This window comes from Cherax quadricarinatus, chromosome 6, assembly GCF_038502225.1.
Source record: "Cherax quadricarinatus isolate ZL_2023a chromosome 6, ASM3850222v1, whole genome shotgun sequence".
Classification (NCBI taxonomy): domain Eukaryota; kingdom Metazoa; phylum Arthropoda; class Malacostraca; order Decapoda; family Parastacidae; genus Cherax; species Cherax quadricarinatus.
The window spans coordinates 70,406,006-70,419,505 of NC_091297.1; the positions used below are offsets into that span (position 1 = coordinate 70,406,006).

Consider the following 13,500-nt stretch of genomic DNA (forward strand, 5'->3'; position numbering starts at 1 on the left):
TGGCCCAGAGCCATATTATTACCATCAACATACCATGTTTGCTGAGTTTAATCATTTCTAACAACTACCTTTAGATGCCATCATAAACATAGGGAGAAGTAATGAATAATTCATGCCGAGAATTGTAAATAAAAGTGTTGTGTATTAAGGGGAGTGACATAATGTTTTCCCTACGCCTGGCTACCACACCTCCATAGTACATAAACATAAAATGTTTATATGCTATGTAACATGTTTCTTCTATAATTTTGAAGAAAATATCATAGATGGATTAATGAAACTGTCTATATTGACGTAAAATAAGTCATTTAATATGCCCAAGAGTGATTATTATTAGTGTAATGTTTTACCTCCACCCAGCAACCACACCTTCATAGCATATAAACAGCATGTTATATGCTATGTAATGTGTTTCTTATATAATTTTGAAGAAAATATCATAGATGGATTAGTGAAAATGTCTGTATTGACATAAAATTAGACATTTAATGTGCCCAAGAATGATTATTATTACATAATAGAGAGATGTGCTCATGGAGAATGTAAACAAACTGGGTGGCACATGCCGTATTTGAAAGACCGCTTGCTATATAGAAAGTTTTGGTCATAATTTGAGATCGCCATATTAACGGAATGGCATAAGGCAAAACGCCGGAAACCGGGGCCCTACTGTAGGCGTAAATTCTAGTGCCTTCAAATTGAGTGGGAGAGAGCTGGTAGGCCTACATGTGATAGAACGGGTCTGAGTGGTAAGTGTGCGCAGTAGGAAAAAATCTAAGCACCCGCATTGCATTGTGGGAGTGGTAATTCAGTACACCTTTGTCACCAAGCCAAGTGGTAAGAAATACATCACTCTCCCTCGCTGTCTGGCGAATTGAGACTGGCTGGCTGGCTGGTCAGCTGGCTGGCTGGCTGGTCAGCTGGCTGGCTGGCTAGTCGGCTGGCTGGCTGGCTGGTCAGCTGGCTGGCTGGCTGATCAGTTGGCTGGCTGGCTGGAGGGCCAGTTGGCTGGGTGGCTGGCCAGCTGTCTGTCTCTGTCTCACAGGTACACATAAATACAATTATACATAGTGTAAATTACCTAGGATAGCCCCCAAAAAAATCCAGACAAAGTGCTATACTGTGCTTGTAACCATGAATGGCAAATAATGCATATCAGAACTCAAACATGATACAGTGACTACTGCATCGTGTGTAATACCTCTTGGTTCACGAGCGGCTCTCTTTGAGACAGAGAGAGAGCCACACAGATAGAGAGACAAGTAGAGACAGAAAGACAGATAAGAAGAGACAAACAGAGAGCTAGGCAGACAGAGGGCTAGGCAGACAGAGAGCTAGACAGAGAGCTAGACAGAGCTAGACAGACAGAGATCTAGACAGACTAACAGACAGATACAGACATTTATGTGTAACAGTGAAAACACACAAAGCGTAGGCAGTGCACACTCATCAAATGTCACTCTACTGCCAGCAGGGCAGTGACACTGGTCATGCACCATGCTTCAATTATTATTGTTATTATTATTATTATTATTATTGTATACTCCCGTGTATCCAAAACATTGGTGAGACCTATAAATACTATGTACAGTAGGGTCCCACTTATACGGCAGGTCAGGTTCCAGGCTACCGCCGTAAAGCGGAAATCACCATAAAGTGGAACACCCTTTTTTTCCCTTAAATGCATACAAATACTAGATAACAAGTTTACACTAACATATATTAAGTTAGCAATAGAACTAGGCATCAAAAAACAATAAAAAAGTACAATACACACATACTTCACTCATTACTTTCCTTAAAATATTTAGTCTTAATCTAGGGTGAGACAAGTAGTATTTATTGTAAGAAATCAAGTGTGGTATGTATGGTAGTCAGCCAGGCTACAATACCAGGCCACCCCACCTACACATAATATTCTATTACATTTAAGCATCCCAGAGCAATAAAATGCATATACAGTTTACTCATTACTTACCTTAAAATATTTGTAGTCTTAATCTAGGGTGAGATGAGTAGTATTTATTGTAAGAAATCAAGTGTGGTATGTATGGTAGTCAGCTGGGCTACCATACCAGGCCATTCCACCCACACATACTATTCTATGATATTTAAGCATCCCAGAGGGATAAAATGCATATACAGTTCACTCATTACTTACCTTAAAATATTTGTAGTCTTAATGTAGGGTCAGGAGTGAGTAAACGAGATAAAACGAATAAATGAGAGAGAGAGATGAGTACATGAGGGAGGACAGGCGCAGAGTTATGTAAACAAACCAGGCGAACGTAAGTTTTGTAAACAATGTGTACACGTCTGGTTTGTGTACGAGTTACATTGTGTACAAGTTGTCTCTATATTGATACAGTAGAATAAATAAAGAAGAACACTCCCATTCTCATGTAACACCATATTTATAAGAAATGACGCTCTGAGTGAAGGCATTGGAAATAAGTCACTGACTTTTTTGAGTTATCCCAGGTTCTCTACACATAGGCTGTTATGTATGATAATCTATGTAAGTGTATTTGTGTATACCTGAATAAACTTGCATAGATACGAAAGGAATAATTTTCTACAGTTACCCCCAGTAACACATTTTCTCTTATGTTAGAGAAAATGTTATTCTTGCCGTCACTTGTACAAGTTATCTGGCTACGACATCTCATATTTATGTTTATTTATTCTATTGTGGGGTGTATTTATCATCTTTATATGTTATGTATCGTGTTTATTATTTAATTTTGAAAAAAAATATCATGGATGGATTAATGAAAATGTGTATATTAATGTAATATACGACATTTAATGAGACTCTGTGATTACGTATTATTATTATTATTATTATTATTATTATTATTATTATTATCATTTCTAATATGGCGTCACTTGTGCTAGTCGTCTGCTACCACATCTCATATTTACGTTTATTTACTCTACTACGGGGTGTATTTATCATATATGTTATGCATCGTGTTTATTATATAATTTTGAAAAAATATCATAGATGGATTAATGAAAATGTGTATATTAACGTAATATACGACATTTAAATGAGACTCGGTGATTATTATTATCATTACTAATATGACCCCTTGAGACATAAGACACTGATTTTAATGTGAACCTGCACGCCAGCACAGTACTATATAAGTTTATTTAGGTATAGGTATACGTAAGTATAATTATCAGAGTATTTATAAAATATGAAATAACTTTTAAAAACACTTGAAATTTTGGAGTTTCCAGACATAATGGAGAGACTTAGTGCTTACGGATCTCACGGAGAATGTAAACAAACAGGTTGGGCATGGTGACCGTATTAGAAAGTCAGGTGGGGGGAGCCATATAGCGAGTTTTGGTCATAATTTGAAATGACTGTATTAGCAGAATGCCATAAAGCGAAACGCCGTAAAGCAAGGCCCTATTGTATATATTTCTAGACAATAGTACAGTGGACCCCCGCATAACGATGGCATCACATAGCGATTTTTCCGCATACCGATTACTTTTATCGCAAAATTTTTGCCGCGCATACCGATTAAAAACCCGCTTACCGATTTTCGTCCGAGACGCGTCCAATGTGCCCTCAGCCAGCCTCACATGTGCCGGCCGTCCCATTGTTTACCAGCCAGCCTCCGCGGTAACATCCAAGCATACACTCGGAATATTTCGTATTATTACAGTGTTTTCGGTGCTGTTTCTGGAAAATAAGTGACCATGGGCCCCAAGAAAGCTTCTAGTGCCAACCCTGTGGTAAAAAGGGTGAGAATTAGTATGGAAATTAAGAAAGATTTTGAAGGGTTTGCGGCTAACCCTGAGAAGCCTATGCCAGTTGTGGAATCCATTGTGCCTACTTCAAAGATTAAGGAAATGTGTGCACAGTGGGTTGAACTGCAAACCTTTATAGATGAAAATCACCCTGACACAGCTGTTGCAAGCCGTGCTGGTGACTATTTCAATGACAATGTTGTGGCCCATTTTAGACAAATCGTAAAGGAACGGGAGGTACAGAGCTCTATGGACAGATTTGTTGTGCGACAGAGGTCCAGTGACTCTCAAGCTGGTCCTAGTGGCATTAAAAGAAGAAGGGAAGTAACCCCGGAAAAGGACTTGCTACCTCAAGTCGTAATGGAAGGGGATTCCCCTTCTAAACAGTAAGAAGATAATGCTCTCCCCTCCTCCCATCCCATCAATCATCACCAGATCTTCAATAAAAGTAAGTGTCATTTAATTGTGCATGCCTTTTTCAGTTTGTGTGTATTAAAATTAACATTTCATGTGGTAAAAAAAAATTTTTTTCATACTTTTGGGCGTCTTGCACGGATTAATTTGATTTCCATTATTTCTTATGGGGAAAATTCATTCGCATAACGATTATTTCGCATAACGATGAGCCCTCTTGCACGGATTAAAATCGTTAACCGGGGGTCCACTGTATGTGACTAAAATAGGTAGAAATGTTCACCTGTCAGTGTTTGTGCAGTTATTGTGTACTCACATAATTGTAGTTGCAGGGGTCGAGACTTAGCTCCTGGCCCTGCCTCTTCACTGAATGCTACTAGGTCCTCTCTCCCTGCTCCATGAGCTATGTCATACCTCGTCTTAAAGCTATGTATGGTACCTACCTCCACTACATTGCTTGCCAGACTATTCCACTTCCTGACCACTCTATAACTGAAGAACTGCTTCCTAACATCCCTGTGACTCGTCTGAGTCTTCAACTTCCAAAAGTGACCCCTTATTTCTGTGTCCCTTCTCTGGAACATCTTGTCTCTGTCCACTTTGTCTATTCCACGCAGTATTTTATGTCTTTATCATGTCTCCCCTATCCCTCCTGTCCTCCAGTGTCGTCAGGCCGATTTTCCTCAACTTTTCTTCATAGGACATTCCCCTTAGCTCTGGAACTAACCTTGTCGCAAACCTTTGCACTTTCTCTAATTTCTTAATGTGCTTGACCCGGTGCGGGTTCCATACTGGGGCTGCATACTCCAGCATGGGCCTGACATACACGGTGTACAGTGTCTTGAAAGATTCCTTACTTAGGTATCAGAAGGCTAATCTCAGGTTTGCCAGGCACCCATATGCTGCAGCAGTTATCTGGTTGATGTGTGCTTCTGGAGACGTGTTCGGTGTTATAATCACGCCAAGATCTTTCTCCTTGAGTGAGGTTTGCAGTCGTTGGCCACCTAGCCTATACTCTGTTTGCAGTCTTCTTTACCCTTCTCCAATCTTCATGACTTTACATTTGGCAGGGTTTAATTCGAGAAGCCAGTTGCTGGACTAGGTGTCGAGCCTGTCCAGGTCTCTTTGAAGGTCTGCCTGATCCTCATCTGATTTAATTCTCCTCATTAACTTCACATCATCTGCAAAAAGGGACACCTCTGAGTCTATCCCTTCTATCATGTCATTCACTTTTACCAAAAATAGCACTGGTCCTAGGACCAACCCCTGTGGGACTCCGCTTGTCACAGGTGCCCACTGTAATACCTCATCACGCACCATGACTCGTTCCTTCCCTGTCAGGTATTCTCTGATCAATTGAAGTTCCCTTCGCGTTATACATGCCTGATCCTCTAGTTTCTGCACTAATCTCTTGTGAGGAACTGTGTCGAAGGCCTTCTTGCAGTCCAAGAAGATGCACTCAACCCTCCCCTCTCTCTCGTCTCTTACTTCTGTTACTTTATCATAAAACTCCAGAAGGTTTGTGACACAGGATTTCTTTCCATGAAACCATGCTGGTTGTCATTTATACTTTTGTTCCATTCCAGGTGCTCTACCACTCTCCTGATAATCTTCTCCATGACTTTGCATACTTTACACATCAGTGACACTGGTCTGTAGTTTAGCGCCTCTTTTCTGTCTCCTTTTTTGAAAATGGGAACTACATTTGCCGTCTTCCATACCTCAGGTAGTTGTCCAGTTTCAAGGGATGTGTTGAAAATTGTGGTTAATGGGACACACAGCATTTCTGCTCCCTCTCTAAGGACCCATGGGGAGATGTTGTCTGGTCCCATTGCCTTTGAGGTATCAAGGTCACTTAGCAGCTTCTTCACCTCTTCCTCAGTTGTGTGTGTGTCATCCAGCACTTGTTGGTGTATTCCCTGATGGTGTCCCTCTCTGTCCTGTCTCCACAGTGAATACTTCCTTAACCCTTTGACTGTTTTGGTCATATATATACGTCTTACGCTCCACTGTTTCAGACATATTTATACGCGTAAATTCTAGCGGCTTCAAATCAAGCAGGAGAAAGCTGGTACGCCTACATGCGAGAGAATGGGTCTGTGTGGTCAGTGTGCACCACATAAAAGAAATCCTGCAGCAGGCAGTGCATAATGAGAAAAAAAACTTACCGTTTTTTTGGATTAAAACGCCATCTTTGAAGTGTATTTTTGTATAGTACAGTGGTCCCTCAATAATCGTAGGGCTCGAGAGTCGTAGATTTTGGAAATCATAGCGATATTTTTGTATAAACATGGGCTCGCTAATCGTAGGTTGACTCGCGAATAGTAGGTCGTCCGGGACGCGTATGCACTGTGTGAGCTGGGGCAGCCTCCCTACCCAGCCAGTCTGGCATTGTTTACCAGTGAGCGAAGGTCCACTCACGTGCTCCTACAAAATATTTCACAATATTCCACTCATTTTAGTGTTTACAAGTACTAAATAAGCTACCATGGCTCCAAAGAAAGCTCCTTTGTAAAGAAGGTGAGAAATACAGTTGAATTTAAGAAAAACATCATTTAACAATATGAAAGTGGCTTAAGTGCGGCCGAACTGGCCAGGATTTATAACAAACCCTACACAACCATATGTTCCATCGTGGCCAGGAAAAAGGAAGTCAAGGACGCTGTTGTTGCAAAGGGGGTAAATATGCTGACAAAAATGAGATCACCAGTACTCGAAGAGGTTAAGAAGTTATTATTAGTGTGGATAAACGAGAAACAATTATCAGGAGATAGTACAGTGGACCCTATGTCTAACGATGGCATCGCATAACGTTAAATCCGCCTAGCGATACATTTTAATGCAAAAATTTTGCCTCGACTAGCGCTCATAAACTCGCTCAACGCGATTCGTCCGAGACGCGTTCACTTGCGGCCTGAGCCAGCCTCACTTGTTCCGTGGGTGGCAGTGTTTACAAGTCAGCCTCCGCCGTCACATCCAAGGATACAATCAGAACATTTCCTATTATCACAGCGGTTTTAGTGATTTCACCTGCAAAATAAGTGACCATGGGCCCCAAGAAAGCTTCTAGTGCCAACCCTACAGGAATAAGGGTGAGAATTACTATGGATATGAAGAAAGAGATCATTGCTAAGTATGAAAGTGGAATGCGTGTCTCCGAGCTGGCCAGGTTGTATAGTAAACCCCAATCAACCATCGCTACTATTGTGGCCAAGAAAACGGCAGTCAAGGAAGCTATTCTTGCCAAAGGTGCAACTTTGTTTTCGAAACAGAGATCGCAAGCAGTAGAAGATGTTGAGAAACTGTTATTGGTGTGGATAAACGAAAAACAGATAGCAGGAGATAGCATCTCTTAAGCGATCATATGTGAAAAGGCTAGGAAGTTGCATGAGGATTTAATTAGAAAAATGCCTGCAACTAGTGATGATGTGAGTGAATTTAAGGCCAGCAAAGGTTGGTTTGAGAGATTTAAGAATCTTAGTGGCATACATAGTGTGATAAGGCATGGTGAGGCTGCCAGTTCGAACCACAAAGCAGCTGAAAAATATGTACATGAATTCAAGGAGTACATAGAGGCTGAAGGATTGAAACCTGAACAAGTGTTTAATTGTGACGAAACAGGCCTGTTTTGGAAGAAAATGCCAAGCAGGGCCTACATTACTGAGGAGGAAAAGGCACTCCCAGGACATAAGCCTATGAAAGACAGGCTTACTCTTTTGTTGTGTGGTAATGCTAGTAGTGATTGCAAAGTGAAACCTTTATTGGTGTATCACTCTGAAACTCCCAGAGTGTTCAGGCAAAAGAATATCCTCAAGGCTAATTTGTGTGTGCTGTGGAGGGCAAACAGTAAGGCATGGGTTACTAGGGACTTTTTCTATGACTGGTTACACCATGCATTTGCCCCCACTTTGACAAATTACCTAATTGAAAATAAATTTGACCTTAAGTGCCTCCTGGTATTAGACAGTGCTCCTGGTCATCCTTCAGATGTGGCAGAGCGACTTTCTGCAGACATGAGCTTCATTAAGATCAAGTTTTTGCCTCCTAATACCACTCCTCTCCTGCAGCCCATGGACCAGCAGGTCATTGCAAACATCAAAAAACTGTACACAAAAGCTCTGTTTGAAAGATGCTTTGTAGTGACCTCAGAAACTCAATTGACTCTAAGAGAGTTTTGGACAGATCACTTTAATATCCTCAATTGTGTAAACCTTATAGGTAATGCTTGGGAGAGAGTGACTAAGAGGACCTTGAACTCTGCTTGGAAGAAACTGTGGCCAGAATGTGTAGACAAAAGGGATTTTGAAGGATTTGAGGCTAACCTTGAGAAGCGTATGCTAGTTGAGGAATCCATTGTGGCATTGGGGAAGTCCTTGGGGTTGGAGGTTAGTGGGGAGGATGTGGAAGAGTTGGTGGAGGAGGACAATGAAGAACTAACCACTAATGAGCTGCTAGATCATCTTCAACAGCAAGAGGCCACACCTGAGGAAACTGCTTCGGAGGAGGGGATAGAGAAATTGAGGAAGTTGCCTACTTCAAAGATTAAGGAAATGTGTGCAATGTGGCTTGAAGTGCACACCTTTTTTGATGAAAATCACCCTGACACAGCTATTGCAAGCCGTGTTGGCAACCTGTACACTGACAATGTTGTAAACCACTTTAGGAAAGTCATAAAAAAATGAGAGGTACAGGCCTCTATGGACAGATATGTTGTGCGACAGATGTCCAGTGACTCTCAAGCTGGTCCTAGTGGCATTAAAAGAAGAAGGGAAGTAACCCCGGAAAAGGACTTGCTACCTCAAGTCCTAATGGAAAGGGATTCCCCTTCTAAACACTAAGACCATCCACACTCTCCTCTCCTCCCATCCCATCAATCATCACCAGATCTTCAATAAAGGTAAGTGTCATGTAACTGTGCATGTCTTCAGTTTGTGTGTATTGAAATTAATATTTCATGTGGTAAAAAATTTTTTTTTGTTCATACTTTGGGGTGTAAGGAACGGATTCATTTGATTTCCATTATTTCTTATGGAGAAAATTAATTCGCCTAACGATAATTTCGCCTAACGTTTAGCTCTCAGGAACAGATTAATATTGTTAGGCGAGGGTCCACTGTATTATGACGTTGATTGTTTGTGAAAAGGCTAGGCAGTTGCACGACGATCTGGTAAAGAAATTGGCTGCAAATAGTGGTGATGTGAGTGAATTTAAGGCCAGCAAAGGTTGTTTTGAGAGATTTAAGAACCATAGTGGCATACACAGTGTGGTAAGGTATGGTGAGGCTGCCAGTTCGGACCACAAAGCGGCTGAAAAATATGTGCATGAATTCAAGGAGTACATAGAGGCTGAACGACTGAAACCTGAACAAGTGTTCAGTTGTCATGAAACAGGCCTCTTTTGGAAGAAAATGCTAAAGAGGACCTACATTACACAGGAGGAAAAGGCACTGCCAGGACATAAGCCTATGAAAGACAGGCTGGCACTCATGTTTTGTGCTAATGCTAGTGGCGATTTCAAAGTGAAGCCGTTACTAGTGTACCATTCTGAAAATCCCAGAGTGTTCAGGAAAAACAATGTTATGAAGAGTAAATTGTGTTTTGGAAATCTGATAGTAAGGCATGTGTCATGAGAGAAATTTTCGTAGAGTGGTTCAATGAAGTGTTTGGCCCTAGTGTGAAGAATTACCTCCTGGAAAAGAAATTGGATCTCAATTGCCTCCTAGTAATGGACAATGCACCTGCTCATCCTCCAAACTTGGATGACCTAATTTTCGAGGAGTTTGGGTTCATCACAGTAAAGTTCTTGCCCCCGAATACCACTCCTCTCCTCCAGCCCATGGACCAGCAGGTCATTGCAAACTTTAAAAAACTCTTCACCAAAACAATGTTTCAAAGGTGCTTGAATGTGACCTCAGACACTCATTTGACCCTCTAGAGATTTTTCGAGAGAACACTTCAGCATCCTCCATTGCATAAGCCTTATAGGTATGGCTTGGGAGGGAGTGACTACCAGGACTTTGAGCTCTACCTGGATTTTGAAGGGTTTAGGGCTGACCCTGATGAGCCTATGTCTGTTGTTAAATCTATTGTGGCACTGAGGAGTTCCATGGGGTTGGATGTGAGTTTGGAGGATGTGGAAGAGTTGGTGGAAGACCACAACAAAGAGCTCACCACTGAGGAGCTACAAGAGCTTCAGCAGGAAGAGCAACAAGTCGCAGCTCAGCATCTTGCTGCAGAGGAGGAGGAAGAGAGTTGGAAGAAGGTGCCTTCTTCAGAAATTAAGGAGATTTTTGCAATGTGGGGTAAGATGGAAAGATTTATGGAGAAACATCACCCGGACAAGGCTTTTGCAAGCCATGTTGGCAACATGTACAGTGACAAAGTCTTTGGCCATTTTAGGGAAGTGTTAGAGACGCCAAAAACAGAGCTCTCTGGACAGTTATTTTGCGAGACAGGACTCCAGTGACTCTCAAGCTGGTCCTTGTGGCATTATGAAACAGAGAAGAGAAGTAACACCAGAAAAGCAATTGGTACCTGAGGTGTTGATGGAAGGGGATTCCCCTTCCAAACTGTAAATAATCGAATCTCTCTCCTCCTCCAGTCTCCCATACACTAAGAAGAATCTCCAATAAAGGTAAGTGTTATGCTGTTAATGTTTCATTCATCATTACCCATTGTATTGTTGATGTACTTCATCTATATTTCATGTAAATAAAATTTTAGTTTTAATACTTCTGGGTGTCAGGAACAGATTAATTGTATTTACATTATTTCTTATGGGGAAAATTGATTCGAAAATTGTAGATTTTGATAATAGTAGCTCCTCCAGGAACGGATTAAATACGATAATCGAGGGACCACTGTATTTATCATTGTATTCTCGTTTTCATGGTCTCGCGTGATAAAATGGAAAACATATTACAGAAATAGACATGATTTTGATTAGTTTCACGAAGAAAACGACCTTGAAATTGAGCTCAAAGTACAGGAAATGTTCGATTTTTACCAATGTTTAGGAGTAAGCAAATTACACCACATGTCCAATACACGTCAACTGGGGAGTCTAATATTCTTTCACTAGTGCACCGATATTATTTATACCATTTTGACAATAATGCAGTAGTCTGCATAACAGTAAATTTTGTATTTTTTTGTATTAATAAAAAATCAAAATAGAAAGCAATAATAATATAAGAGGGGCCTAGAGACGTGACTAATGAACAGAGGATATGTTATTTTAGTGCCAAGAATGTCTACATTGTATATTCTGGACCCTATTTTGAAATTGGTATCTTTTTTAATTTGCATGAAATTGGCCATATTGCCAATTTCTGACCACTTTATTGGATAGTTCAAATCGGTAAATGGGCAGTTTCTTATACTCAGCTGATAGAAAAAATGGAGTTCTAAAGAAATAGCTATGAGTTTGGTCAACTGGAGCAATGGAATTGGCCAAAAACTGAGCTCAAATTCGGCGAAATCGCCGATGCGTATACATTGCGGAGACCTCTAACTTCGCGGGAGCATTATTCCATGAGTTTTTGACCAAATTTCACATTTTTGGTGTCATTACCATCGGGAAAAGATTCTCTATCATTTCATAAAAAAAATTATTTTTTTTTTCCAAAAATTTTGCGACATAGAATGACAGTTTCAGAAAGGGGCTTGCGACAGTCAAAGCGTTAAATCTCTTGTTGAGCTTCTCGCATACCTCTTCATCGTTTTGTGAGAGCTCGCCACCTTCTTTCCTCAGCCTGATCACCTGGTCTTTGACTGTTGTCTTTCTTCTAATGTGGCTATACAGCAGTTTCGGGTCAGACTTAGACTTTTGATGCTGTGTCTTTTTCATACTGTCGCTGGGCCTCCCTCCTTATCTGTGCATATTTGTTTCTGGCTCTTTAGCTGACCTCCTTATTTTCCTGGGTCCTTTGCCTTCTGTACCTCATCCATTCTCTATTGCGCTTAATTTTTGCCTCCCTACACCTTTGGGTAAACCAAGGACTCACTTTGGTCTTCCCATTGATTCTGTTGCCCTTGGGAACAAACCTTTCCTCTGCCTCCTTACATTTTGTTGTTACATATTCCATCATTTCATTCACTGACTTTCCTACCAGCTCTCTGTCCCACTGAACCTCCCACAGGAAGTTCCTCATACCTGTGTAGTTCCCCCTTTTATAGTTTGGCTTTTCCCACTTGACTCCTGTTACCCTCTCCACTTGCAGCTCTACTATGTAATCAAAACTCAGAACCATGTGATTGCTAGCTCCAAGGGGCCTCTCATATGTGATATCCCCAATGTCTGAGCTGCTCAGGGTGAACACAAGGTCCAGTCTTGCTGGTTCATCCTCCCCTCTCTCTCTAGTAGTGTGTCTGATATATTGATGCATGAGGTTTTCCAGTACTACATCCATCATCTTGGCTTTCCATGTGTCAGGACCCCCATGAGGCTCCAGGTTTTCCCAGTCAATCTCCCTATGGTTGAAATCACCCATAACCAGTAACTTTGCTCTGCAATATTGAGCTCTTCGTGCCATCTCAGCCAGTGTGTCCACCATTGCTCTGTTGTTCTCTTCATATTCCTCTCCTGGCCTCCTGCAGTTCTGTGGTGGGTTATACATCACTGCAATGACTACCTTATGTTCCCCAGACTGAATTGTAGCTACTATGTAGTCCCTTTCTCCAATCTCGCCCATGCCTTCCATTTCCTCAAGACTCCATCGGTTCTTTATGAGTAGTGCAACCCCTCCTCCCCCTCTGCTCCTTCTGTCTTTCCTCAGGATCTGATATCCCGGTGGGAAGACTGCATCTGTTATTGTCTCAGTAAGTTTCGTTTGACTGCTATAATGTTTGGGGACTTCTCATTTATTCTTTCATGCCACTCCCCGTATTTACTTGATAATCCATCTGTGTTTGTGTACCACACCTTCAACTTCTTATCTATCACAGTGGTCCTGGGAAAATATTTGGGTTGGGGGAGCGGGAGCCCTGGAGGGGGCCTATGGTGGTATGCAGTGTGAGTGGGGTTTGTGATGAGGGGGGTGAAGGCAGAGTGCCCATGGGGAGCTGCTGTAGGGGTGGGGTTTGTGATATGGAGGGTGGGGGGAGAGGGAACATTGTGGGGGTTTTGGCTTAGATTGTTCAGTTACATTGGGGTTGTCACAGTTTGGGTGGGGTTTGTGATGGGGAGAGGGAGCAGAGTGCTCATAGGGGGCTGCTGTAGGGGTTTGTGACATGGGGGCAGAGGGAACAGTGTGTGGGTTTTGGTTTAGATTGGTCAGTTGCTTTGTGGTTGGTGTGGATGTTTCTGCAAGGTGTG

At 41.7% G+C, this 13,500-nt stretch overlaps 1 protein-coding gene across 6 annotated transcripts in view; it reads left to right on the plus strand.

Annotated features, from left to right (window-relative positions):
- LOC128694605 (uncharacterized) overlaps window positions 1-13,500 on the plus strand; it is a 528,306-nt gene that overhangs the window by 175,639 nt on the left and 339,167 nt on the right. The window lies entirely within an intron of this gene.